Source organism: Gossypium hirsutum, chromosome A01 (genome assembly GCF_007990345.1).
Source record: "Gossypium hirsutum isolate 1008001.06 chromosome A01, Gossypium_hirsutum_v2.1, whole genome shotgun sequence".
NCBI classification, from domain to species: Eukaryota; Viridiplantae; Streptophyta; class Magnoliopsida; order Malvales; family Malvaceae; genus Gossypium; species Gossypium hirsutum.
Window position 1 is genome coordinate 108,413,300 of NC_053424.1, and position 6,978 is coordinate 108,420,277.

General features: G+C 35.6%; 1 pseudogene; it reads right to left on the minus strand.

Annotated features, from left to right (window-relative positions):
* Window positions 1-1,646: 1,646 nt before the first annotated feature.
* Window positions 1,647-2,488, minus strand: LOC121229161 (protein argonaute 4A-like; annotated as a pseudogene).
* Window positions 2,489-6,978: the final 4,490 nt, after the last annotated feature.

Sequence of the window (6,978 nt, forward strand, 5' to 3'; positions counted from 1 at the left end):
ATAAACATCTGAAGGTTAGATCTGCTATCTTCGATCTGTTCCTTATAAACACAAGGGTGTCAAATCTGCTATCTTCAACTTGTTCCCTATAAACACAGGGATGCCATGCTGAAATCTTCAATCTGCTTCGCTGTAAGCACAGGAATGTCAGATCTACTATCTTCGATCTGTTCCCTATAAACATAGGGATGCCAAATCTTGTTTCTTTGATGTACATTGTCCCATAAAAGACATAACCTGTAGAATGCGTATGAGTTCATGCCTATGATCGAAGTGAGTCAAATTCTTCTAATTAGACATGTTATAATGCAAAATGTTATGAATACGACCCTTATTTCGGGCGTCATCACTCATTCCCTCATCGAAGTTTTAACTTTATACTTCTTGATGTATCAATCATACTCTGCTTGTATGCTTTGAATCAACTTAGTCCTATTGTGCCATTCTCTAAATGTTGTGACCCGCTGGAGATGTTTATGAAATGATCCTTTCTTAAGATTAATTTAAAATGTCCAACCACCTTTTGGACTGAAGAAGAAATTTCCCCGAGTACATCCGACCCTCAAATATGGAAATTCTTTAAACAATTGTCTTGTTTCAGTTTCTTGTATTATCTAAAAATTTCCAGAGTAATATGCAAAACTTCATTTGTAAAGATATTTAGTTCATCAATCATTATTTCTATGCAACACACTTTATGAATAATGGGACGAATAAATTGATCTTGAGGATAATGATTTATCAAAAAGACAAAGGAGGTTAATCTAGGAATCTATCTTTGAAAAGAAAGAGAATCCAAAGATAGTAAACAGGACAAAAAATCAGATGCCCCAGATATCGCCGCTTGTGCGTCTATACACCAGCTCCATGAAGACTTTCTTGAGTTCAACATGTGTTTAAAAGATCCAAAGTAATTCGTTGATGCCTTGATATGTAACATACTTCACTTCTCGTCGAATTCGGTATAGCAAGGTCACTGCATGACTTTCCAAATTTGAGCTGCCCTTTCGGGTTTTCAACTCAAAACCCCTTTGGTCTCAAGGCGCCCTTTGCGGGTTTTCACCTTGGCCTCTCCATCTTTTCTTTTTTTCTCTTTTTCTTTTCTTTTTTTTTCTTTTTTTTGAAATAGAAGTCCCAAAGTGCCCTTTGCGGGTTTTCACTTTGGCTTCCCTTCTCCTTCAGACAAAGTACTCTTTGACTGAGTCCGAATTCACTAGATCAGATAAATTCTTCCTATCCATTTCTTGTCAAAATCAATGCACCTCTATAGAAAGCCCTCTTCGTAACATATGGCCCTTCCCAATTCGGCATCCTTTTGCAAGGTTTCCTTTATGAGATTCTTTTGGACGAACCTTCTTTGTCATAAGTCTGTGTCATCCATTCTTGGTACATTTGCTTAGGATGAATACTTTCAAGTTAAGTTTACTAGAGGTATGCAATTCTTGACTCCATCAAAGCTTGGAGGAAAAATCTTGATTCATAAACCCATGAGAAAGGGATTACCCCAGTAGCCGTCCTGGCTGTTGTTTGTCAAATCCTATAAAAAGATGGTTCAATGATTCTCAGCAAACAAGAATGAAGTTGCTGACTTTATCCTTCAACCTGGAAAGCTGAGGTACAGAGATTACTCTTGGAGCATACATCCCACCATGACTCGATGATGTTTCTGAAGCATCCCTAATCTTCATAAATTGCCCCCAACTGTGAAGCTGCCAAATGAGCGTAGCAAAATAGGAGGCACAACAAATATGGCTGTAGTGCTCCTTTGATACATGTAGGATAGAGAATGAACAAACTCTTGCAGATCATCAGTCGAAAACCCAGCCTGGTCTAAGAGAACATGATAGTGGGTCTGCCTCGTGATTCCAATCATTCCAGCATGGGTACCAAGGTAAAAATCATTATTCTTTGGATGGTATACTTTGTTGTCAATGACAGTATCATGTAGCACATTGTCAGGAGATCCCTGCTGAAAAAAAAACTTGGTATGATGATTTTTCGTACAATAATAACCACAATCTTTAGGGTTCCACTTCTCGCCAAGGAACTTGTAAGCCTCAATAACTTGATCAAAACTTGATTGAATTGAGACTCGCTAACCCTCTCCCTGAAAATAATGATTTGATCAGGTTTCTTCTTCTCTAAACTTGTATAGAAGTCTAAGAGAGCTTCCTTCATGATACCGTCATCAACTTTGTCAGAAACTGGTTTTGAAGAAAGAATCTATCATTTTAAGCTTCAGAGACTGTGTACGGCCTGATGCCCCATAGCTGAAAATCAATGGCCACCGCCTCGAGCTAACCATCGCAGCTATTGACAGCACATTAGACTGCTCAGGAGAACCAAACAATGTACCCATTCCAAGGATGATGGTTGGAACCTTTGAAACAACTGGAATTGAAAGTGTTTGCCCCAACGTAAGCATAGAGAGTAAGCGGTAGTTTCTTATGCCAATTTTTACCAGTCTCGGTCATCTTCTGTAATTTATTTTTTTCTTTTTCTTTTTTTTTGGCAACCTTTGTTGTACTGTGGTATGTCACATTATCTTTGAAAAGACTGCAAACTTTTGGCATTATGCAGTTATAATCTCTTTTTTTTTTGGAATGGATGACTTTTGACTTTGTAATATTGGCATATGAAGCTATCTCCCCCTCTTAATGGAGTAGTTGACGTCCACAAAGATGAGCCATTGTCAGCTTGAAACTCTTGACGAGCTCGGGCCCATAACATACATGCCCTATAAGTCTTGACTCCTTTAAATTTGACATTCATTATACAACTGATACTATCCCTTTCCATGGTGGACCAACAGTGCCCCAAAACCTCATGTTTACCCTAGCAATTGCAAATGCGTCTTTGGACCACATTTTTGAATTCCATAATAGTCTCAACAAGGTCTTGTTTTGTCTCAGCTAATTCTAATTTCACAATCTTTCTTTCCTCTAAGGCTATATTTCCTACCACCATTTCATGGGGTAAAAACCATTTTCAACAAATTCAGAAACAAGTCACAATTTCTGTCACCTTCAAAGTACTGAGATTCCTCTAAACACATATCGCACTTAAAAGGAACTCTGAATCTGTAGTATCGTTGCCCGTGTCATTGATATCTAGGGATCTATAATAGGCGCATAAAAGAATATACAAAGAATAAATGAATTCAAGAATGACTATTTACATGAAATGAAAATCTATAAAGAATGTCAAAGGTCAAAAGAATCAGAATGAAAGAATATTTACTCGGAGAAATAATAAAAGTATGTTTTATTGAAAATAAAAATGTCTGAACATGAGCCCACTTCTCAAAAGAAATCTCATTACTCCTAGGCTTTAGAGCAATAAGAGTGTTCTGAATATTACTCCGTAAAATTCCTAAAGATTACAGGAAGTTCTTCTGCAGTCCAATTGTTTAAAGAACTTCTCGATTCGTAAGGGCAAATGCCCTCAAGGTTTTTTTGTTCAGTCCCTTCCTCATGTATGACATTGATGGGATGATTTTTATTTCCAAACACCCTCTTCTCCGGGTAAGCTATCCTTCCTGACACAAGAGTCGGGGATATGTAAGGGGTCGTTAATTCCCATTCAACTCAGCCGTGACCCTCTTCTCTCTCTCTCTTTTTCTTTCTCTTTTTAATAACTTTAACTAATTAAGGTTTTTTTATGGATTTAAATGCATGTGATGTGATGCAATGCAAATGCATGAATGCAAAAGAAAAGGAGATGTTGATCTTGAATTCAATTCCATTAGAATAACTTTTCTAGAAAACAGATTTCTTTACATGAAAATAGATTACATATGTGGTCTTGCCCTTCATAGTCCAAGTAAACGCTGATCTTTTCTTCATGATCGAATCCTGTAAATTCTCTAAAAGATGCCTTTGATAGCTCCTTGCTGCTTAATATGAGCCTCGATCTCTTGCTTGCTTATCTCCATGATACTCATCAAAAAGTGCCGGCTCTTGGATAATCTTCGTTGGCAATCAAGTCATGTATTCCTTCGTGGACTTCCAGCTTTCTCTTGTCGTGCTCTTGGATAACCTTTGTTGGCTTGAATCTCTAGCAATTACATCATGTATTCCTCCATAGACTATCAACTTTCTCTCGTCGTTTATTTGGACTATATTCAGACGACCGCACTATAATCTACTTTATCAAGAAATTCGTTTCCTTATGACAAATTATTTTATTTAGGAATCAAATTTCAAATCAACACCTTCTTTTCTTTGATGTAATGTAATGCAAATGCATAAATGCAAAAAGGTATCGATCTCGATTCAATCTCATTTAGAAAACTTTATTTAGAAAAAGAATATCTTTACATATAAATGGATTACAAATACGCTTTCGCCCTAATGCCCAAAGTTTTAAAACAAACTCTTAGCCACGATCTGATTGTATCTCATATTAGTGCTCAATATGTCAGCCTGTACTGCCAATGTCTGTAAATAATCAGCTACCTCATGAGTTTGAGCTACGACCTCACTTGTGGGGTAATCCGTGCAGCTAGGGACACCTCCTCCAATACCTGTGAAATTGTTCTGATTATCCTGAGAGAGAAAATGGTGAACAAGCAGGGATCACTGTTCCGCAGTATGTTGCCTTAGAATGATATCCTATATCCTCAATGCTTCTTGAGAGTTTTTAGATTTCTGCTCCCGCAGAGCATTGCTTGTATGGGTATCCTCGTAGCATAGCTAATCTCTACTTTAAAGGTCTTTAAATGATATGGTCTTCTTTAATCTCATTGTTTTGCGTCCATTTTGACAGACCATTAGGGCTTGCATTTCCATTGTCTTTGATAAGTGCAACATAGTAAACTCATGCTTGTTATTTGGTAGTGGTCCTACAGTAAACGAGCTTTTTACTATTATAGGCAAAATTCTTTCCATCCAACTCATTTTTGTAGGTCTCATGCACTCTATCAATCACTTTCCTTCCAATACCCTTACCATCCACATGGCAATCGTCTTCATATGAAAGAGAAATGCTATAATGGTAGAAGTGTCCATCAATACTCCCACACTCACTTTGAATTGCTCATCTATCCTCCTGTCAAGTAAATACTGCAAGTCCCCTTAGTTATTGTAGAACAACTACTTGGCTTTATTACTCCATTGATCCCATATTTCCTTTAACTCCTGGAGATTATTTTGCGCCACGCTGATGCGAGTGTAACCCATAATTCTGATGTGTATCTTTCAGCGTTGCCCTCCATTCTATCAAGAAGTCCGATCTCCATAATAAAACTTTCTAACTTAGAAACTGACAGTGAATCGATACCTTTTAAATGCAAAATGACATGCACAAAAGAAAGAAAACAGTCAGTATCATATGATATTAATAAACACAAAGATAACCTAAGTATAATTCTATCTATATTGAGCTCTTACGGTTTTTCTATATGTGGTTTGTTTCTAAAGTTTGAGGTATCCAAACCAGCAGATTCCTCGATCCTTACCCATTATAGGCTCATTTGAATCGAGTTCAGTTCAGGGGAATACATTTCCCTATGGCTATATGGAGATGAAAATCTCACGAAACCATAGGCACGGATGTATCCCGAAAGTGATCCACTATCCTGCACGAAGGCAAAAACCTCACGAAGGCGTAGCTTCTCACTCCCACTTAAGGGTGTGACCACAACGGTCATGCAAATGCAATGCGTATCAGAATATAGCAACACATGCAATAATACAAACACATGTAATGCAAAGAGGATTAAATTTTAAAATTTTTAATTTCCAACATTAAGACAAGAGATAATCAATTACACGGATTGACTCTCTTATTAGTCCCCAGTGGAGTCGCCAAGCTGTCGAGACCATTTTCAAATCGAGTTTTGGAAAATGGGAATTGATTTTAAAAAACGAAAACGGGAGTCGCCACCAATCTTTTTAGGTGTGATTGGATCACCTTTAAAACATTTTGTTTTAAAATCATTAGTTTTGGTCCACGGAATAAAAGAACGGGTTCGGGAGTCGGTTACGTACGAGGAAGGATTAGCACCCTCGTAACGCCCAAAAATTGGTACCTAATTGATTATCAAATGTCTTTAATGTCGGAAATTTAAAAAAATTTAAGATATAATCCTCTTTAAAATACTTTGATTTTGAAAATTTGGGTTCACTCGTATCAAAACATTGACACTAAGTTAACCTTTTGGAAATCCCTATCTCGAAACGACAAATCGCCACATCCAATAAGTTAGGACACAACGCTTTGAAATTTCAAGACAGTTGCTCGTATTTTGAAAATCTTAAAAACTTAGAAGGGTACTTGACTATTCGAACTCAACGAGAAAAGTTGCAACCCAATAAGTTAGGGCACTACTTTTCTCGAAGCTTTCAAATACTAAGCATTGCCTTTTTTATTTTTATAAAACTTTTAAATATTGTTTTAAATGACCTTTTAGAGTGACAATTCTATATTACGAAACATAGATATTCAAATAGCGTATATTATAAAGTATTATAACACTTTATATAAATGCAATCGCTATATAGAGGGTAAAATAGAATAATAAAAATAATCATGCTAAGCAAACAGGAATATACCAAAAAGAAAGCATAATAAATGCACTAATTATATACAATATATCATAAATAAAACATTAAATAATATAAAAACATGGTAAATATTAATGTGTAAAATATGTATGAGTAAAAATAGATGACATGCATAGCAAATGGATAAATAGAATTTACATAAAATATAAAATATACAATCCAATAATTTAATGTATGCATGAATGGATTAATAAATGAAATGATGCATTTAATACAATATATCAATGTATATAAAAATATGCATTTGAAAGTAAATTATAAAAGTCTAAGATATTACATAACATATGAAATACATGACATAACAATAATACATTAATTCCAAAGTAAAAACAAATATTGTATAATAATAAAAAACATAAGTTTTAAAAATATATGTATAATATAAACAATTGATAAATAGATTGAGCATATA